Genomic DNA, 23,481 nt, shown 5'->3' on the forward strand with positions numbered 1-23,481 from the left:
ATGATTGGGAAGTTTTTAAAAATCCAACAAAAGGCAACTAAAAAAGCCATAACAAGGAAAAAGTTGAAATATGAGGGCAAACTAACCAGCAATATAAAGCAGGATATGAAAAGTTCTTTCAGTAATATGAAGAGTAAAAGGGAGGTGAGAGTTGATATTGAACCACTGGAAAATGATGCTGGTGAGGTAGTAATGAGGGACAAAGAAATGGCAGATAAACTTAACAGGTACTTTGTATCTGTCTTCACTATGGAAGACAGTGTGCCAGAGGACTGTGAGAGTCAGGAAGCAGGAGTGAGTGCCATTGCTATTACAAAGGAAAAAGTGCTAAGCAAGCTCAAAGGTCTTAAGGTGGATAAGTTACCTGGACCAGATGGACTACATCCCGCAGTCCTGAGTGAGGTTGCTGAAGATATAATGGATGCATTGGTAATGACCTTTCAAGATCACTTGATTCTGGCATGATCTGGAGGAGTGGAAGTTTCCAAATGACACTTTACTCTTTAAGAAGGGAGGAAGGCAAAAGAAATGAAATTATAGGTGTAAGGGGGTTTCATCTTTTATGTTACTGCGGAGGCTAATTAAAATGGCTTCTTTGTTATGTTATACTTGGGAATGCTTCTTTGTTATGTTTAACGCTGGGAAAGCTTTGCGCTAGCAGCTTGTTGTGGTTTAAGGGGGTGATAAGAGGATGTTACGAACCAATTGGGATAGTTATTATGACTTTGGTGTATCTGGAAGATTTGTATGTGTGGGGTTTTGGGGGAGAAGGTGGGAAAGCGAGACAGAGGATAGACCAGGTGCTGTGATGTCCGCTAACGGGGTCTGACCCCGAGGAGGGCGTTCGGCGAGGAGACAGAGACAGACTCGTGTGGAGCGTCTGGTCGACCACCGTTGTTGGTCCCAGGCGGCTGGTCGAAGTGGTCCGAGGGGTCGCAGGGTGAAGAAGAAGGTTCTTGAGCTCCAACTGTTTTGTGCACGAAGAGATTGAACTTTGATAAGTGTGGCGCCTTTTATTTTCCTTTTATATTTTATTCTCTATTAATTATATAGTTCCAGTAATATCTATAAACTAAATCATTTATTCGTATCTGGTGTAGTATCTGTTATTTGGGTGGGGTGGGGTACATCACACAGCATCCACAAAAATTACCCAGTTTGGTGAGGCCAAAGCTGTTTCCCTATACGACAGCGAGCCGAGCGACCCTGAGGGTGGCCAGGGGGGCTACGCAGGCCAATTAGTCTAACCTCAGTGGTTGGAAATGTGTTGGAGTCTATTATTAAGGATGAACTTTTGGGATATTTGGAGATTAATGATAAGTTAAGTCAAAGTCAGCATGGTTTCTGTAAAGGGAAATCTTACCTGACAAATCTGTTAGAGTTCTTTGAGGAAGTAACAAGCAGGGTGGACAAAGGAGAGGCTGTAGATTTCATTTACTTGGATATTCAGAAAGCATTTGATAATGTGCCACACATAAGGCTGCTGAACAAGATTCCATCCTATGGCATTACAGGAAAGATACTGGCATGGATAGAAGAACGGCTGACAGGCAGGGGACAGCAAATGGGAATAAAGGGGGACTTTTCTGGTTGGCTGCCAGTGACTAGTGGTGAACCTCAGGGGTCAGTATTGGAACTGCTGCTTTTCACATTGTTTGACAATGATTTGGATAATGGAATTGATGGCTTTGTGGCAAATTTTGTGGATGATACGAAGATAGGTGGAAGGGTAGTAGTGCTGAGGAAGCAGTGCAATTGTAGCAGGACTTGGACAATTTGGGCAAAAAAGTGGCAGATGGAATGCAGTGTTGGGAAATATATGATAATACATTTTGGTAAAAGGAACAATAGTGCAGACTATTGTCTAAATCGGGAGAAAGTTCAAATATCAGAGGTGCAGAGGGACTTAGCAGTCCTTGTGCAAGACTCTCAGAAGGTTAATTTACAGGTTGAGTCTGTGGTAAAGAAGTCAAATGCAATGTTAGCATTTATTTTAAGGGCAATAGAATATAAAAGCAAGGAGATAATTCTGAGTGTTTATAAGACACTAGTCAGGCTGCACTTGGAGAATTGTCAACAGTTTTGTGCCCATATCTCAGAAAGGATGTGCTGTCATTGGAGCGAGTCCAGAAGAGGTTCACGAGGATGATTCTGGGAATGAAGGGGTTAACATATGATGAGCATTTGGCAGCTTTGAGCTGGAATTTGGAAGAATGCAGGGAGATCTCATTGAAACCTACCAAATGTTGGAAAGACTAGGTAGGATGGATGTGGAGAGGATGTTTCCTATGGAGGGGGTATCCAGAACTAGAGGGCACAGCCTCAAAATTGAGTGGCAACTTTTTAGATCAGAGGTAGGGAGGAATTTTATTTTGGCCAGAGAGTGGTGAATCTGTGGAAAGCCCTGCAATAGACTGCAGTGGAGGACAAGTCAGTGGGTATATTTAAGATAGAAGTTGATCAATTCCTGATTGGTTAGGGTATCAAGGATATGGCGAGAAGGCAGGTGTATAGGGTTGAGTGGGATCAGGGATCGGCCATGATAGAATGGCAGAGCAGCCCCGATGGGCTGAATGGCCTAATTCTGCTCCAATGTCTTATGGTCTTATGCCATCTGCAGAAATTTTCTGATGACTCAGCAGTAGTTGGGTGTATTATGGGAGGATGAATACAGAGCTCTGGTGAAGGACTTTCTCAAATGGCGCAAGCTGAATCATCTGCAGCTCAACATTGGTAAGACAAAGGAGATGGTGATGGACTTTAGGAAGCCTAAGCTTGCACTGCTCCCTGTTACTATTGATGGTGAGGACTTAGATGTGGTGGGGACCTACGTGTACCTGGGGGTGCACCTGGATGACAGACTTAAGTGGAGCACCAACACGGAGGCTATGTACAAGAAGGCCCAGAGGCACCGCTACATCTTGAGGAGACTGAGGTCCTTTGGAGTATGCAGGCCTCTCCTTCACGTGTTCTACCAGTCTGTTGTTGCCAGTAGAATCTTCTATGTGTTGGTGCTGAGGCAATGGCATCAAAGTGGGTGGTGCCAACAGGCTCAATAAACTGATTAGAAAGGCTGGCTCTGTTACAGGACACACTGGAGGCTGTGGTAGAACAAAGGACCCTATGAAAAATCTTGGCAATTCTGGACAATGTTTCTCACCCTTTGCATGCCACCTTGGCTGAACAGAGGAGCATTTTTAGTAATAGACTCAGACAACTGCATTGCTCCAAACAGCACTGTGAGGTTTTTCTTGCCCTTGGCCATTAGGCTGTATAATGAGTCAACCTATATCCGGTAAAATGATGACCCCCCTCCTGTTAGACTGAGGTAACTTATTTTTTTATTCTTTCTTTTTTCTCTTATATTTGTATATCTGTGCACCTGTAATGCTACAGTGACACTGTAATTTCCTTTGGGATCAATAAAGTATCTATCTATCTATCTAAAGTCACTGCAACAGCGTTTTTAAGCATTTTTATGGAATGGTTTTTCAGGCCCAGTGAATATGCAGGGTTCAATGCAATTTCTGGAGCTGGTTTCATTCAGAAAGTTTCTCTTTTGAGATTCACACTAGGTAAGTGCAGAACAAATGCATAAAACGTTTGTAGGTAGTTTATCATTGTGTGCGCATTCTGGACCAATAACTTGAGCTGAATATAATGTTCCAAGGTGTTTGACAGAAGTGTTAACAAACAAAAAAAGTAATGGGATGTTAGGGCAGATGACAATAAACTGCATCAAGGAACTTTTTAAATGAGGAATGATAGATGGTGAGACAGAACAGTTTTGGAAGGGAATTCCAAAGCTTTGGTCCTTGGTAGCAGAGCAGAGATTAAAACTTGGGGATATTTAAGCACCAGGATTTGTGGGCGCAGATGTGTCAGAGGGAAGGGAGATGTTATAAGGATAGGGAAGATGGTAATATGGAGAGATTTAAAAACTTTTAACTGCGTGTAAATACACTATGCAGTTGATGACATATTGAGTTTGATATGTTTTTCAGGGAGAAGGAGGCCAATTAGGGATTTGTTGGGATAATCAAGTTTGGTGGTAATGAAGGCACAGAGGAGAGATTTCAGCAACAAATGAGTTAAACTAGGGTCAGAGCTGTGTGATATTGCCAAGGTGGAAGTAAGAGATGTTGTGATGACTTGGATATGTTGCCCAGAGTTTGGCTAAGGCAGTGAGCAGTCTTGGAGTGGGTGTAGGGATATGCAGGATTCAAGTTCCGTAAAACATTTGTCATAGAAAGGGAATGGGATCAATAGGGAATGATAATCGTGATGCGGGCCAAATTTGAAGACAGCCGACTACTACAGTATTTGAGGACACTTGTGGAGAGTGGCTTTCAAGTGTTTGCTCCATCTTTTAAGTGCAACTTTTTTTTTACAGCTACTGTAAGCTTTGGTTTTCAGCTCAATTTGATAACTCTTCTAGACTTTTATGCCTAATTTACGCTGACATATTACATGTGCTGTATATCAAGGTAACCACATACTGGTTAAAACATTACCAAACTTAAAGCTGTGTCTATCTATTATCCTGGTGCAGTTGGGTGAGAAAAAAACCTTATCAGTGATTAATGAGCACAAAATCCTTTTAATATTGTAACCAACATTTTTCCTTCAGAATTGCCCCACCCCTTAACCAGAAGTGTTTGGGCTGCTGTGCCATTAAATACAATCATAACTGCTCCAACATTGCAATATTATATCCTGGGTCCCTTAGCCCTCACCTGTTACATATCTCTTCTTCCTTGGGTATTCTTAGGTATATCCACTACCTTGTACAGGCAGATTCTCCATCATTTCAGTAAAGTCCAAAATAACTCACTCTTATTTTGGCACAAATCCATTCTAATTGAGGGTTGCTGTTGTCATTGACTGTGAATTTTTAATTGCTTTGGTGAGGTTCCTGTGATATTTTATGCCACTTCTATAGAGAACAACAATATGAATTAAACAGCAATTAACTGCACTAATATGTAACCCTTTGGTTCTCTAAATACGGATAAAACTTATTAACATGGTGAATGAAACATTTTAAAATCTTAACAAGGATCTGACAACTGAATACCAATATAGCAGGAGAATAATTTTCAACAATTATAAATTATGTTTTATACAATTATAATCAATTTATTCTGATGTAGTAGATTGACCTGATTGGTATTTTTCAATATTACACAATTAATAGTAGGCAGCTGTCGATCCCAGGGGATCATGGGTTTGCACCTCTGGTGGACTGTGTCCCCTTCAGGACGCAAGCCTGGGTGGTAAGATTTGAAGAATTGGCTGTTGCCCATGCAGCGGGTTCCCCCTCTCCACATCACTGATGTAGTCCAAGGAAAACGTAAGTGCCGATACAGCTTGGCACCAGTGTTATCGCAGAGGTTGCCAGAGTGAAGTTGTAAGCAACATCAAATGCCTTAGGGATCCCGGCTCCGGATTTCTTCCCAGAGTTTACTGCCGAAGCCTTTCCCATGGGCGGGTATGGCCACAAGGCAGCGGAGACGCAATTAGTAGAATTTTATAAAAATATTCATTGGCTTATTTAAGAGTGGTAATCTGATAAATTTTCTTTAAAGCAGATTCCATCAATGCTCAATCATGGCACAGCCAACAATATTGAAATGTGTTAGAAGGGAAACTGTGGGAAAATGTTTGAGGAATGGATCACTGATTTGGGGTACTATTTACTCCCAACATTTTCATTTGTGCCCAAGTATAAATTCTGGCCAATGCATCAATCACTAACTTTTAAAACGCTTGCTCCCATTATTGAGACTCAATTTAATTTCAGTTTTGTTAAAGGAACATTCAATATATTACATACTAAGAATGATATATTTACTAACAAATAAAAATGAAATGTTTGCCCAGCCTTTTAACAAATTTTCAGGGATGTGTGTTCTGCATTAAAGTAAATAGTTAAAACCACAACATCTGGAAATACATGGGTTTATGATCTAGCTGGTTCTGAAACGATCTAGCTGAATTGTTACCACCATTAATTTGAATGATTGTATTTTCTTCTGTATGTGTATTTTATTTTTAAAGGAATTGTATGGACATGTTTCCTGGGAAATACCAAGATTCTATTGCTATACATACATTGTGTTTTGGATAAAACAAATTCGAGTGATTATAGCTCTTAATGTGAAATCTGCCCATATATATGTATTGAAATGGTTTCCAAAATATGTTGAGTATCTGTTTGAAGCCCCCTTAATTGTATACAGTGTTGGAGTCATAAAGATAATTTTTTTTAACCATGAAGATCTTGAAAATGACAGTGATGGAATAGAAATTTGCACTCGAGGTGATAAAGCAGTCCGCAGATCTCTGTTTTTGTTTTGATTGAGTAAGCTTGAATTTATTTCAGAACTTTTAAACTGCTGCATTATTTCAAAGCATTGAGCAGCCAAAAATTTTTCTTTGAAGCTTGGTCAATTTTACTTAATAGACAATTAATCTGCAAATGTTTGGAATGTTTTGTCTGATTTTCTCAGTTGCAATAAAAATAAAAGAAATGGTAACTTGTATGCATCTAAATTTGATAAAGTATTGAGCAGTAGGATATTCCATTAATTTTGCTTTTTAATCTGTTTACGAAATTTATGTACTAGGTATAACTATAAATTCCCTCTGATGGCATTTTCACACAGAACCATAAGAAGAATAAAAGAACACTTTTTAAATTAAGAAAGCAATGTATTTTGAGGAATTTGTGGCATTAAGCATTCCACTTTCTCAGAAAAATTAATCCAATTGCAGAGTAAGTAGTCATATCAAACCAATCTGGGAAGTTAACAAGTGTTGAACAGTTGTTTAAATTTCTTTCGAATTCCTTATTTTGTAAATTATGAACATACTGTACCAAACAAATCATTCTCACAAATTTGTGGGGATTATGTAATTACACTAAAATTAAGTGTACAGTAGGCAATTTAATTTTGGCTTCATGCTATCAATTATTTAAAAGTAGCACATTTATAATTCCAGCAGATTGGCAGAGAGAGTAAATAGTGATATCTTAGTACACATAAATTGACATTTTGTTCAATAATGTCAATCTTTAACAAGAAGGACTAGTAATAATTTGCTGTCAGGGATGCTGATAATCATGATATGTTAGGCTGCACCTGCAGCATACGTCAGACCAAAGGTACTTCAGGCCAGATCAGGGTCAGAGCTGCAGGAGGTGATCTGGTTAATGTTCGTGGAATGGATTTGAGGGGAAAAAAAATAGAAAATTTATGGAGGAGCTCCTTTGTGTGTCGAAGATTCTACTTCAAAAGGCAATGGATAGAAAAAACTGGGACTCTTTCTTGCCATTTTCAGCAGTTTGGAGGAGTAAAAGCCAAATCATTCATGATGATCTCATGTTCAGTCACATTTTGAGAAAATGTTCATTTAATTTTACTTAGTTGGAGATACAGCTTGGAAAAGGCCCTTCTGGTCCTTCAAGCTGCACCACTCAGCAACCCCCAACAACATCGAAAGAACCCTAACCTAATCATGGGCCAATTTACAGTGACCAATTAACCTACCTGATATGTCTTTGGATTGTGGGAGGAAATTGGAGGACCCAGAGAAAACCCGTGCATTCCACAGGGACTCCTTACAGAGGATGCTGGGATTGAACTCTGAACTGCGATGCCCTGAACTGTAATAGTGTTGCATTAACTGCTGTGCTGTCGTGGACCCACCTTAGTGCTTCCAATTTCCTTTCAAATTTTCTAGTTCATGAGAATATATTTTAGTCTTAATTTTGTTATAATTTTCTTCAGCATTCGGTTTTGATAGTATTTCAGCAGTTTATCTCTATTACTGTCTAATCTGCCTTCAAGCAATGATTGCACAAAATTGGTTTATATTTTATACTATTTTAAAAGATTACTTGAAGAATAAATGGCTTTTATCTAAATGATTGTTTACTTCCTGTTGGTTTTCAGATAGTTTAATTTTACTAAGTTGTTTGACAGAAGCCTGTTAAATGTTATTGAAACCATTTAACTCCCAGTATAATAACGATGAAAAAATTGTGTCTGGTATACATGTGCAGCTAGCTAGCTTAATGCAACTTGAAATGTTTGTATAATTAATTTCCTTAAAAGTTTTAAGATCTGAACATGTAGATAATTTTAAAAAGATACACCTGGCTAGAATCTCTTAATGCTGTTCAATTGTGGAAAGATTCATTCATTACTGTTCAGCATTAGATAATAAGAAATGACATAATATTGTGTTACAATATAAAGATTTCACTATTCTGTTAGTTACAAATTCTGGAAAAAAGTGGTGTCCTATTTGAGCTGATTTTTATACACTTGAAATCTAGAGAATAAATAAAGAACACTACAAACAACATAAATACAGTTAATTCAGAATGATTTTTCTCCATGAAGTGCATCAAAAATTGAAGGAGTAAATCTTAGCAGGACAGGATCAGCAGCTGGTGCAACCAAAAAGTACTGCCAGTCACTTGCATAAATAGAAGACTTCAGCATGTATGCATCCAACAAAGAGGTCCCAAACTTGCTGACAGGTTCCAAACAGTTTGACTCGATATGATCCCCAACAGCGGGGCAAACTTGCTGAAGTTACCCCACCACTCACCTCGGTCAGTCTCAAGGTGGGTTTGGCCTAAACAGTCTGCTCACCCAGTAACCTCAAAGTTTTCACAGCTCTGCAGAAGAGAGTAAAGAATCAGATATGTTACAGTTTTCTTTTAATTATTTGTAATGCTTTTTTAATTAAGGGTCCTTTTGGTTGACTTAATGCGGTTATTAAAGCTTTAAATATTTTATTATGCTTATTTCATTTTTGGCAGATATTAAATCTGAATGTCAAATTTCCTCTACAGCAGAGGTTCCCGACCTTCTTTTGCCATGAACTAATACCATTAAGCAAGTGGGCTGTGAACCTCAGATTGGGAGCCCCTGCTCTACAGTTTTATTGTTAGTGTTTGTTCTTGGCCACTTACGTGAACCAATTATATTCTGAGGGGCCCTGTTGTGAAATTGGGGTTAACTGTTTCCGGTCAGCAGATTAGACATTGTGGATCCTACCTGGTATGGGTCATTTAAGAAACTGAGCTGCATGTGCAGGTGATTTTCCCTGTTCAGTTCAACATAGAACAGTAAATGGAAGTGTTTATTTATTTGCAATAAAATGTATATCATAATCAACATTTCTGTTGAGTTGTATGGCATAGAAAGGGGCTCTTATCCCACTGCTACTATCTGGACAAATCCTACTTGTCTATCTGAATTAATCCCACTTGCTTGTGTTATTTTCATATCTGTCTCACCTTACTCATTCAAGTAACTGTGGAGCTGCATCTTAAAGCTCTTCTTGTCTTCACCACCTCCTCTGGCAGTTTATTCTTGATACCAAACTTTGTGAAAAATTTACCTATCAATTCCTTTTTAAACCTCCTCTCTCTCAATTTAAGCCTTTGCATTCTAGTTTTAGACAATCCCTATCATGGGAAAGAAACTCTCAATATCTACCTGAACTATGCCTCTCATAATTTTAATACGCCCTTATCATAATCCCTCTTACATTCTTTGCCTCAGGGGGAATGGACACATCCAGTCCAATCTCTCCTTGTATTTCAAACCCTTCAATCTAGGTAACATGCTTGTTAACCCTTTCAATGTCCTCTCTTTGGTTTAATTACATCTGTGTGGCAGCCAGAAATGCACGTACTCCAAGTGCAGCCAAACCAACTTTTGTACAACTGTAATGATGTCCTAACTCGTACTCAGTGCCTCAATAGACAAAGGAAAGCATGTCATATGCCTTCTTCATCAGTCTGCCTGCTTGTGTTGCCACTATGTATTTGCACTCCAACGTTTCTCTGTTCAGCAACACTTCCCAAGGCCCTACCATCTACTGTGTGTGCCCTGCCCTGATTTAACTTCCTAAGATACACCACACTTATCGAAGTTGAATTCCGTCTACTGTTCCCTTACGTACTTTCCCCAGTTGACCTACATGTTGTTGGAAGACAATCTTCTTCACTGCCTGTCTGCAAAGTTACTAGTCACGTCACCTGTGTTCACTTCCACATCATTACTATAGATGATAAACGATGAAGGGCTGAGCACCGATCCCTGTGCTACACTATTGGGTATAAGCCTCCAACTTTTTGCTACCAAACTCTTCCTCCTTCCATCAAGCTAATTTTCAATCCAATTGGCTAGGTTGCTCTGGATCCATGTGTTCTAAACTTCTGGATAAGCCTACCATGTGGGACTTTGTCAGAGGCCTAGCAAAAGTACATGTAGGCAATGTCTACCATCCTGCCCTCGTGAATCCTCTTTGTCACCTTTATATAAAAAAAACTCAAACTAATTCTTAAGATATAACTTCCCACACAGAAAGCCATACTGACTATCCTGAATCAGTCCTAGTCTTATCAAAATGTATCCTGTCTCTTAGAATCTCTTCCAATAACTTCCCCACCACTGATTTAAGTTTCATCAGACTGTAATTCCCTAGCTTATACATGCTACCTTTCATAAATTGAAGCACGATGTTAGTGATTCTCCATCCAGTGCCTCTCTTGTGGTTAAACAGAATTCTCTGCTGTGGTCCCAACAATCTCCTCCCAAGGGTAGATTTAAGAGTAGAGTAAATCTCCTTGCATTGAATTCTAGAATCTTAGTTGCAGATTTATTTTTAAAAACTGCCTTGCACTGGCCAGCTATTTGTAACATTTAGAGCTAAGACTTCAAATTTCCCTTTAAACTATTGACTTAAATAAAATAATTAAGTTAAGAAAACTTTATTAAATCTATGCTCTTAGTTAAATTTGGATATTCCGTATTGGGAGGAAAAATTATGCATGCTGCTGTATAATTCTATCAGTGCAAGAGTGAAAGCGTGGTTGCATTTTAATAAAGCTTCTCATCAACCTATCGTATTGCATTCTCCCATGGAAGATTGAAGCTGCTTAGATGCAAGCAAATGGGTGTGTGGACAGGAGTGTATTGAGTAAAATGAGGGAATAATATTGTGCAGAGCATTATCCTTTCAGACTTGCTGATGCTAATGATACTGCTGAAGAAAAGATAAGAACAAATTGTGTTTTCTTATCTTGTTATAATTGTTCTTTAACTGAGGATATTGATGTACTAGATGCATAAAACCAACATTTTGGGAATTTTTCCTTCTATTTCTTTCTGGAGTACTGTCTGTATCATATTATGAAAAATGAATTTTTATAATTATTGTTTCAAATAAAGTCGCATGTATCATTTTTCCAACAGGAGACCTCTTATTGAAATGACTTCAATATTATTCCAGTTACTTTATCAAAACAAACAATCAAGGGATGGCAAGGTTTTATTATCCAGCTTCTATTAATTTTGTGCATTATGTAGTAATTTGTTTTTGCGTTTACAACTGCCATTGGTTTTCAAAATTATTTGCATTAGATTCAGAAAAGGAATTTGTAATTTTATATTTTTAATACATCGTTCACTCCTTTCATATTTTGATGAGAATCTCATGCTATTAACTAACTAGTAAAATGAAAATGCGTGTAAAGAGTATCGAACACTTCTACTCATGTTAAGAACGACTGTATTGTGTTGTGGTTCAGTGCAGTCTGGTTACCAATAGCTATTACAGCTTGGCTTTTGCTTTTTGTCTGCCACTTGAACTGACTGAAATGACATGGATTTTCAGTGGTATTTGATACTTTGACCTGTTGCTCTCTTTAAGGCTTAGAAAGTAAACACCTCTTTCCTTGATTGAAGAAAATACCATCAAGGCCTAATAATTTGTCTGGGTCACCATGCAGGCTACATAGTTTCACCTCATTGTTTTTCCAGCATCAACATTTTCCATTTAGCTTTCTAGTTACTTGAGAAAACTGCCTGTTAGTATACAAGTATAAATTGTAAGATACAACACTTAAAACAGAATTTTCCAAACAAAAGCTTTCCATGCTTTATTTGCCAAAATAAAAGTTTCATTAAATCAATGACATGTTGAAACTTAACCATTCAACTCTCATGGTACAAGTATATTCAGCATTTCGGTTTCTGAGAGTGATTAATGTAGACCGTAAGACTGTAAGACATAGAAGCAGAGTTAGGCCATTTGGTCCATTAAGTCTGCTCAGCCATGGCAGATTTATTAACCCTCTCAATCCCATTTTCCTGCCTACTCTCCGTAACCTTTGACGCCCTGACTAACCAAGAACCTATCAACCTCTTCTATCTTACTTGAGTAAGATGGTGTAGGCATACATTGGCGACTCTGCGAGCTGCAGAAAATTGTTCATGTTTTCCTCTTAAATGTACTTCTTTTGAATTACTTTCGTTGCAATCTGCAGCATGTACATTTTCTCTTGACAACAGACTACAAAATTACATCAACGATCTTCAGATCTCATGATTAACGATTGAATGCAGAGCAGAAGCCATGAGTCCAGCAGGAGTTAAGCGTGGCGCTTTTAAAGGTCAATACCATGGCTGGATGTGCGGCAGGAGAGGCAGAATTCCAACCAAGGATGAGGCCTCCTCTACCCACTATCTTGCTGGCGAATGAACAGTCACTGGAAAATAACATTTTAAGGACTCTATCTTGTTATTTCATGCTTTTGTTATTTATTGCTATTTATTCATAATTGCATTTGCACAGATTGTTGTTTTCAGTTACTGTTCTATAGATTTTGCTGAGTATGCCCGCAGGAAAAAGAATCTCAGGGTTGTATGTGGTGATATGCATATACTGTAAAACAGGATCTAGTGTTTTCCCAGCATATATGACAAATAAACTCTTCTTGGTCTTCCAGCCGGGTACAGGTATTTATTTTAACTAGCGTTTCATTGACAAATTCTGCCTTCATCAGAGATGATGCCTGGGCATGTCTAGTCCAGTGGTATTTATACCCCATTGTCTGTCACTCCTGATTGATTAGACGTTATCCAATGAGGTTAACATTGCCCTACCTTGTTTACAATGAAATTCCAATTCTTAGGATGAAACCTTTCAATAGGTTTCAATAGGTACATTTAATGTCAGAGAAATGTATACAGTATACATCCTGAAATTCTTTTTGTTCGCAAACATCCATGAAAACAGAGGAGTTCCCCAAAGAATGAATGACATTTAAATGTTAGAACCACAAACCCCCTCCCCACAACTTCCCCTCCCATGCACAAGCAGCAGCAAGGCAACACCCCCCTCCCTTCCCACCAGCAAAAAATCATCAGCACCCTCCACTGAGCACTCAAATGTGCAGCAAAGCATCAATAAAGAGACAGACTTGCAGACCCCAAAAACTACTCATTCGCCCGGTCATATTCTCATTCTCATTCATTCTCATTCATTCTCATTCTCTCTCTCTCTCCCTCTCCCTCTCCCTCTCCCTCTCCCTCTCCCTCTCCCTCTCCCTCTCCCTCTCCCTCTCCCTCTCCCTCTCCCTCTCCCTCTCCCTCTCCCTCTCCCCCTCCCTCTCCCCCTCCCTGTCCCTCTCCCTCACCCTCTCCCCCTCCCCCTCCCCCCCTCTCTCTCCCTCTCCCCCCCCTCTCTCTCTCTCTCTCTCTCTCTCTCTCTCTCTCTCTCTCTCTTTCTCTCTCTCTCTCCCTCTCTCCCTCTCTCCCTCTCTCCCTCTCTCTCTCCCCTCTCCCCCACCCACCTAATAAGGGAAAAAGAGGTGTCCCTGTTTCACAGCGGGGAGGGGAGACATAACAAAAAACTTGCTGATTTATGATGTTAAAAGTCAGAGTCCTTCATCTTTGTTAAAATTCTTTTCCTTTAGTTTTATTTCAATGGTTTCCTTACCAGGCAGTCCCAAAACCCACTGGTGTGGCACAGTAGTTTTGTGCCATCCAAGTCAATCCTACAGCCATTAGGAATGCAATGTTCTGCTAACACAGATTGCTCCAGTATCCCGAATGAATATACTTCCTGTGCTCCTTGACATGGGTTTCCACCGTGTGACCCATCTGGTTGATATGTGCTTCTCCGTATTGACAGGGAATCCTGTAAGCACCAGCTGTCCTAAGTCCCAGGTCACCTTTGACCCACATAAGCTGTGATTTGAGCTTCAGAAACCCACTCATATGGACTCATACCTCAACAGTAACAGCCACCATCACGCCTCCCAATGTAGCACGGTTCTTTCTACTTTAATCAACTGTGCAAAAACTATTTCGGACCCAGAGAGTCTCCGTGAGGAAATAAGATGGTTGCACGCAACATTCCTACAGAATGGCTACAAAGTGATGGAAATCAATTGGGCCCTTAAAAGGGCTGATGGAAAACCTAACAAAGAGGAGGAACCGGTCGCTGCAGCCTGCCTTCCCTATATTTCCATGGTTTTTGGAAGGATCGCAAGGATCCTGAAGAAGTACTGGATTAGTACCACCACAGACATGGAAGGAAGCTCAAATCACAGCTTATGCGGGTCAAAGATGACCTGGGACTCAGGTCGACCGGTGTTTACAGGATTCCCTGTGAATATGGAGTAGCGTATATTGGTTAGGCAGACGCATGGTGGAAACCTGTATAAAAGAGTACAGGAGGTGTATTCATTTGGTTTTACCCAGAGAAATCAGCAGTAAAACATTGATTTTGTAATGCCCATAGGATTGACTTCGACTGCACAAAAATACTGTGCCGTGCCAATGGCTTTAGTGACCGCCTGGCGAAAGAAGCTATTGAACTAAAACTAGAGGAAAAGAATTTTAACAAAGACGAATGTCTCGCTCTAAGTAAACTGGAATTCAACTGTAAACAAGGACTAGACATGGCCAGGCATCATCCCTGATGAAGATTGCAGAGTTTGTCATTGAAACGTCAGTTAAAATTGATACCTGTACCCGGCTGGAAGCCCAAGAAGAGTTTATTCGTTGTATGTACTCTGATAATAAATTTTACTTTGAACTTTAAATACACTCAGTGACTTGGCCTCCACAGCAATCCATGGCAATGAATCCCACAGATTCCCTGCCCTCTAGCTAAAGAAATTCTTTTTCAACTGTGGACATCCCTCTATTCTGAGGTTGTGCCCTCTAATCCTTGACTTGCCATCTCTTGGAAACATCTTCTCCACGTCACTGTTTCTAGGCCTTTCAGTATTCGATAGGTTTCAATGAGATCCTCACTATTCTCTAAACCACAGTGAGTGCAGGCCGAGAACCGTCAAATGTTAGTCATTTCAATCCTTTCATTCCCAAAATCATTCTTGTGAGCATCATCTAAACCCTCTCCAATGCCAGCACATCTTTTCTTAGATAAAGGAACTGAAACTGTTCACAGTGCTCCAAGATGAGTTTGACCAATTCCCTATAAAGCCTCAGCATCACACCCTTGCTCTTTATTTTCTAGTTCTCTTGAAGTAAATGCTAACATTGTCCATAAGACTATAAGATATAGCAGCAGATTTAGGCCATTTGACCCATTGAGTCTGCTCTGCCATTTCCTCTTAGCTGAACCATTTTCCCTCCTAGCCCCAGCTGCTTGCCTTCCACTGACTCAAGCTGCAAGTTCTTTGGGGAATCCTGCATGAGGACTCCCAAGTCCCGTTGAACCTCCTGATTTTTAAATTTTCTTTCCATTTAGAAAATATTCTACGCATTTATTCCTTCTACCAAAGTGCATGACCATACACTTCCCTACACTATAGTCTATCTGTCACTTCTTTGCCTATTCTCCCTATCTATCCAAGTCCTTCTGCAGATTCCCTGCTTCCTCAACATACCTTCACCTATCTTTGTATCATCTGTAGGTTACATGGTCGGCACAACATTGTGAACCGAAGAGCCGGAAATGTGCTATAGAATTTTATGTTCTATGTTCAGACTTGGCTACAAAGCCATCAATTCTGTCATCCAAATTGTTGGCATATAACATGAAAATTGGTCTTAATACCAATCCTTGTGGAACACTGCTGTAATGTACGGCTATCTTCAGCGACTTTGTGGAAATTTTCAGAATTTATTGTATGGCTACTGTACTAAGTGAACATCTAAGCAAAAGTAGAGGTACTGCTAGATTTGCTTTGTGCAAATGAAAGAATAGTTGAGAGTAGTTCTTCCTGAACAAAATTTTTATCTTTTGTCATTTAACATAGATTGAAATTGTAAATCCTTTTGACTGAAACTACATTTAAACTGGTATCACACATCAAAGTTGCCGGTGAACGCAGCAGGCCAGGCAGCATCTCTAGGAAGAGGTACAGTCGAAGTTTCGGGCCAAGACCCTTCGTCAGGACTAACTGAAGGAAGGGCTAGTAAGAAATTTGAAAGGGGGAGGGGGAGGGGGAGATCCAAAATGATAGGAGAAGACAGGAGGTGGAGGGATGGAGCCAAGAGCTGGACAGGTGATTGGCAAAAGGGATATGAGAGAATCATGGGACAGGAGGCCCAGGGAGAAGGAAAGTGGGGAGGGGGGAGAAAAAAAAAACCCAGAGGATGGGCAAGGGGTATAGTCAGAGGGACAGAGGGAGAAAAAGGAGAGAGAGAAAGAATGTGTGTATATAAATAAATACGGATGGGGTACGAGGTGGAGGTGGGGCATTAGCAGAAGTTAGAGAAGTCAATGTTCATGCTATCAGGTTGCAGGCTACGCAGACGGAATTTAAGGTGTTGTTCCTCCAACCTGAGTGTGGCTTCATCTTTACAGTAGAGGAGGCAGTGGATAGACATATCAGAATGGGAATGGGGTGTGGAATTAAAATATGTGGCCACTGGGAGATCCTGCTTTCTCTGGCGGACAGAGCGTAGGTGTTCAGCAAAACGATCTCCCAGTCTGCTTCGGGTCTTGCCAATATACAGAAGGCCACACCGGGAGCACCGGACGCAGTATATCACCCCAGCCGACTCACGGGTGAAGTGTTGCCTCACCTGGAAGGACTGGCTGGGGCCCTGAATGGTGGTAAGGGAGGAAGTGTAAGGGCATGTGTAGTACTTGTTCCACTTACAAGGATAAGTGCCAGGAGGGAGATCAGTGGGGAGGGATGGGGGGATGAATGGACAAGGGGGTCGTGTAGGGAGCGATCCCTGCGGAATGCAGAAAGGGGAGGGAGGGAAAGATGTGCTTAGTGGTGGGATCTCGACGGAGGTGGCGGAAGTTACGGAGAATAATATGTTGGACCCGGAGGCTGGTGGGGTGGTAGGTGAGGACCAGGGGACCTCTATTCCTAGTGGGGTGACGGGAGGATGGAGTGAGAGCAGATGTGTGTGGTATGGGGAGATGCGTTTGAGAGCAGAGTTGATAGTGGAGGAAGGGAAGCTCATTTCTTTAAAAAAGGAGGACATCTCCCTCGTCCTGGAATGAAAAGCCTCATCTTGAGAGCAGATGCGGCGGAGACGGAGGAATTGCGAGAAGGGGATGGCATTTTTGCAAGAGACAGGGTGAGAAGAGGAATAGTCCAGATAGCTGTGAGAGTCAGTAGGCTTATAGTAGACATCAGTAGATAAACTGTCTCCAGAGATAGAGACAGAAGGATCTAGAAAGGGGAGGGAGGTGTCAGAAATGGACCAGGTAAACTTGAGGGCAGGGTGAAAGTTGGAGGCAAAGTTAATGAAGTCAAGGAGCTCAGCATGCGTGCAGGAAGCAGCACTAATGCAGTTGTCGATGTAGCGAAGGAAAAGTGGGGGACAGATACCAGAATAGGTTTGGAACATAGATTGTTCCACAAAGCCTACAAAAAGACAGGCATAGCTAGGACCCATATGGGTGCCCATAGCTACACCTTTTGTTTGGAGGAAGTGGGAGGAGCCAAAGGAAAAATTATTAAGAGTAAGGACTAATTCCGCTAGAGGGAGCAGAGTGGTGGTAGAGGGGAACTGATTAGGTCTGGAATCCAAAAAGTAGCGGAGAGCTTTGAGACCTTCTTGATGCAGGATGGAAGTATATAGGGACTGGACATCCATGGTGAAAATAAAGCGGTGGGGGCCAGGGAACTTAAAATCATTGAAAAGTTTAAGAGCGTGAGAAGTGTCACAAACATAGGTCGGAAGGGATTGAACAAGGGGGGATAAAACCGTGTTGAGGTATGCAGAAATGAGATCGGTGGGGCAGGAGCAAGCTGAAACAATAGGTCTGCCAGGACAGGCAGGTTTGTGGATCTCGGGTAGGAGGTAGAAACGGGAAGTGCGAGGTGTGGGACCTATAAGGTTGGTAGCAGTGGATGGGAGATCCCCTGAGCGGATAGAGTCAGTGATGGTGTGGGAGACAATGGCCTGGTGCTCCTTAGTGGGGTCACAATCAAGGGGTAAATAAGAGGAAGTATACTGGTATCTTTGTTCTGTCTCTATGTCACTAATTGGCAGGTACAATATATGGATCCCGAATTTCTCTACTGTTGTTAAGGGTGTCACAAAAAATATTTTTTCAACCATAATATACCACATTTAGGATATTTGTTAGACAGCTTAGTCACTATTGTGTTACAAAATACTTCAGTTGATTATCTCCTTCTGAATATTACTTTTCGTTAATGTCAGAAATCTTGTGTCTAATCCAGGAAAAGATTAAATCATTCCTGTGAGAAAAATTGAGTTGGAGTTATGTCTGAAAAGTTGAGCAGAGAATTAGAATGTGTTTTTGAATGAAAAAATACACAAGCTGTGGAGATTTCTTTTTGGTGAACACAGCAGGCCAGGCAGCATCTCTAGGAAGAGGTACAGTCAACGTTTCAGGCCGAGACCTGACGAACTTTGATGTGTGTTGCTTGAATTTCCAGCATCTGCAAAATTCCTGTTGTTTGAGATTTTTTTTGCAATCTTTAACAACTATCTGTATTGAGAAAAATGTTCAGAAAAATATTTTTTTTTATTTTCAGTGTTGATTTACTTTTGGGTTCTAAAAATAAAAAAAGAAATTGAACCTTGCAAAATGTTATAGGATCATGGTAATTCAATTTCCACTGAGATGGGAATAAAGCAGAGAATATTTTATGGACACAGAGTTAAACTGATAGTTGGCTTAACTGTACTTATACAGTGTGAGAAAAGAATAGTGACTCAGATTGTACAGTACTAATGAGAATGAAACTATTGCTATTCACCATCAATATTCTATGAAACTGAGCAATTTCAGAACTTTTGGATGCAGAAGAAAATCCCGGGTTGCCATCAGTGATTCAACATTCATCCACAGGCTGTGCTGTTTGCAACTTCTCCAGTGGGTGAACTAATGCTATTTGCAACTGTAAGATGATCTGAAAATCTTAAACTTTATTTAATTTGGTCTAAGTGAATTTTTATTGGTCTGCAAAGCCATAAATACTGCTTAGCGAATTCTCTGGCTGTACAAGGTCTAATTTTTATGTGCATTTATTGGAATTCCTTCACACAAATATTTCAGAATATATTCTTAAATTAAAAACTTGGTTCTACCGTTTTAAATTCTACATCAATCATATGTAGACCTTACTATCTTTATTTTCTACTCTTAAGTATTTCAATTTTCAGTTGAAAATGCTTCATTGTTTGCTGTCGTGCTTGGCTGCTCAGCCAGTTTAATAGCATTGAAGCTTCTGGTCATCAGGGTTCTATAGAATTGACTGAATTGTTTGGCGTATTATACCAATACCGGTTCTTTAAACGGGCTACTATTTATTTCCTTTCTCCTGTTCTTTCCCCGTAGTTGTTCTTCTTTTCTCATTTTCAAACATTTACTCAGTTCCCCTTTGAAGTGAATATTGTCTACATGGACTTCAGCAAGGCATTTGACAAGGTTCCGCATAGGAGGTTGGTCAAGAAGGTTCAGTCACTTGGCATTCAATATGAGGTAGTAAATTGGATTAGACATTGGCTTTGTGAGAGAAGCCAGAGGGTGGTAGTAGAGGGGTGCCTCCCTGTCTGGAGGCCTGTGACTAGTGAAGTGCCACAGGGATGGTACTGGATCCTTTGTGGTTTGTCATCTGTATCAACAATCTTGATAATATGGTTACCTGGATCAGCAAATTTGTGGATGATACCAAGATTGGGGGTGTAGTCGATAGAGAAGAAGGCTGTCATGGCTTGCAGCAAGATCTGGACTAGCTGGAGAAATGGGCTGATAAATGGCAGATTGAATTTAATGCGGGTAAGTGTGAAGTATTGCACTTCGGTAGGACCAGCTAGGGTAGGTTTTATACAGTAGGGCACTGAAGAGTGTAGGGCACTGAAGAGTGTGGGATCTGGGAATACACGTCCATAATTCATTGAAAGTGGTGTCACAGGTCGATAGGATCGTAAATAAAGCCTTTGGCACATTGGCCTTCATAAATCAAAGTATTGAGTACAGGAGATAGGATGTTATGTTGAAGTTGTATTGGTGACTCCTAATTTGAAATATTGTGTGCAATTTTGGTCACCTACCTATAGAAATTATGTTAACAAGGTTGTAAGAGTATAGTGAAAATTTACAAGGCTGTTGTTGGGTCTGGAGGACCTGAGTTAGAAGAAAAGATTGAATAAGTTTGGACTTTATTCCTTGAAACATAGAAGATTGAGAGGAGATTTGACAGAGGAATACAAAGTTATGAGGGGTGTAGATAGGGTAAATGCAAGCAGGCTTTTTCCACTGAGGTTTTTGGGACTACAACTAGAGGCCATGGGTTAAGGGTGAACGACGAAAAGTTCAAGGGAAACATGAGGAGAAACTTCTTCACTCAGAGGGTCGTGAAATTGTGGAATGAACTGCCAGTACAAGTGGTGCATGCAAGCTCGATTTTAATGTTTAAGAGCAGTTTGGATAGGTACATGAATGGTAGGGGTAAGGAGAGCTATGGTTTCAGTGCAAGTCAATGGGAGTTGGCAGTTTAAAAGATGGATTAGATGGGCTAAAGGGCCTGTTTGTGTTGTGACTTTTCTATGACTCTATGAAAATAACTGAATTTGCTTTCAGGCAGCAAATTCAAATTGATTACAAACTTTTTTTTAAAAAAGAAATTAATTGGAAATCTGAAATTTGTGTATACACAGAAGCTGTCTGGGGATGTGGAGAAAGTTAAATAAGTTTATATTTTGAAATCTCACATCTGAATTGTCAATTATTTCTTGTAAATTCCTGTAGTGCTTAGTTTTTTTCTCATTCTGTCTTACTGTTATATTACTAGGTATGAGTAAAATATAATGGAATAAAACTGTATGTTTTGAAATTAATTTCTGTACTCATGCAGTTGTTGAATAGTAACTTTGAACAAAATTTGTAAGTGTTGCTTTTTCACCTGACACACCTGCAAGCTTAAATTTCAAAGAACAGATTTCTGTAGCAACAGAAAATCTGTGGTTGATCATGTTATGGATAATAAGCTGTAGACCTGAATCTGTTTGTGAATTATTTACTTCAATACTCAAGCGATTGAAATCTTAATCTTTGAAATCTGAGGTAATGGAGTTAAAATGACTCGAGGATCTTTGAAAGGTTAGGCATTCTTTAAGATGTTTATGTATCCTTCTTGTCTCCATTGATCTCTGTGGTCATTGATTTAGATATCTGTATGGGTAACTACCTGTTTTTGAATATGTTCTATTGTTTCTACATTAAATCTTACAGCTGAGAGCACTTGAAAATTTAGAGCTGCATGAGTTATCATTTTTAAGGATATAATTTACAACCTACGTTGAACAGTCTCCTAAAATTATTAGTAACCACGCTGTTCATGGGAAAAGTGTCATTTTTGCCCCCAGCTTTTTTCCACTCTTCAGTGGAGGTTCTCTTGCCTTGCTCAGATTGCATGCTATCAGTAATGAAGTGTGATGTCACAGGAGTAGTAGGTAGATGGTTGTAGATTTTTTTCCCCCAGTCTTTTCTGATTGGCCAAAATATTGCAATCTGGATTTAATAGAACTACTAAGGAGTGCAATTTAAAATTATTAAAGTCAAATTAATTATGACATTGAATAGTGATGACTGGGCTGCAATGTTTAGATTAATAATTGATATTACTTAAACATATAGGGTCCTTAGCGAGCATGGGAAGGTCGGTGTTGTAATTGCACTAAGAGAGGAGTCATAAATGAGGGGACATAGTTGCAAGGTAAGGGAGTGGTCATTTAAAACTGAAGTGCCTACAAATTTCTGTTAGCAGTGTGATGGATGTCTGGCATTCTTATCCTCAACAGTTGTAGACAACTGGAAGTTGATGATTTTTCTGAAAAGGCCAAGAGCTGAGGGACATGTGGAAGTGGCTCAAAAGAGGAGGTGAGGCAGACAGTGTTCAGGGCTAGACTCCAACTCCTGCTGCTACCTTTGTGTGTTCTTGTATGAAGTAACATTGTACCATAATGTACTGAAGCATTACTGGAGAAAACTCTTAAAAAATTGGCATGGTGCAAAATATAATGGAGCCAAAGAACGGCCTTTTAGGAATATAAGTTTGACCTAAGCAATAAATTTTGATGAAGGTCCAAAAGGAGGAGAGGTGGGAGGAGCAAAGTAAGGGAGGTTAAATTACGAAGAGGAAATTCCAGAGCTCAGGACCTGAGTAATGGAAGGCACAGCTACAAGCAGTGGAACAAAAAGAGTTGGTGTGCAAAAGCAATTTGGTTGCAGGAATACAGTTTTCTGGAAGGGTTTTGGGCCTGAAGGTTTTATAGATAGAGGCAAGAGAGAGAAAGGAAAATATGATTTGAGAAGGAGTTTGAAATTTTCAAGGGTGAAAATTCACCCAATGTACAAGTTAAAAGATCCCTGAATTAGTACTCTTTCCAGAGTAGTGAGGTGCAGTTGTTATAGCTTCATGCCGGGAATACCAGGGAATGAAGACTTTAATTTTTGAGACGAAGGACCAAGCTGAATTAATTGAAGGATTTAAGTATCTGAGGATTGGCAGGTTAGAGTGTGATGTTATTGGGAGATGGTGTTTACAGTAGTTTAGTGTTGGACGTGGTGAGCAATATGGTGACGTGGGTAATCTTAGGAAGTAGGCAAGGTTCTGATAAAGCCAAGGTAGCAATGCTGTCATCTACTATAAGTTCATAGAAAACAACTAAGTGGGAGAGAGTTAATCCACATGATGAATCTGAAAGGAGGGAGTGGGTGGAATTAGTGATTGGGTCAGAAATAAATTTACTAGGAAACTGATGAAATTGATTTGAAGTCGGTTTGCTGTAACTGATGCATTTCATCGTGCAGCAAAAACCAAATTATGCTTGCAAACTGATAACGAATTCAACTTCCATTGACATGACAAAGATTTAGAGAGAAACATTATTTGTCATTTGGTTTATAGATATGGACTTTATTAATACTTCTCCCTGTCTCAGTAAAGCAACCAGCATAGTCAAAGACCCCACCCACCCTGACACTCTCTCTGCTCTCCAATGAAGCAGATGAGACAAGAGCCCGAAAGTATGTACCACCAGGGTTGCAGACAGCTTCTATCCCACTGTTATCAGACTCTTGAATGGACCTTTTGTATGAATCTTCACCTCACAATCTACCTCATTATAATTTGCATTTACCATTTACTGAAAAAAGGCAATTCAGGTAGCTTTTCCACTTTATTCTGTTGTT

At 40.0% G+C, this 23,481-nt stretch overlaps 1 protein-coding gene across 6 annotated transcripts in view; it reads left to right on the forward strand.

Annotated features, from left to right (window-relative positions):
- Positions 1-23,481, forward strand: part of ldah (lipid droplet associated hydrolase) — a 326,412-nt gene that overhangs the window by 53,952 nt on the left and 248,979 nt on the right. The gene's annotated exons all lie outside the window — the stretch shown is intronic.

This window comes from Mobula birostris, chromosome 2 (genome assembly GCF_030028105.1).
Source record: "Mobula birostris isolate sMobBir1 chromosome 2, sMobBir1.hap1, whole genome shotgun sequence".
Lineage (NCBI taxonomy): Eukaryota > Metazoa > Chordata > Chondrichthyes > Myliobatiformes > Myliobatidae > Mobula > Mobula birostris.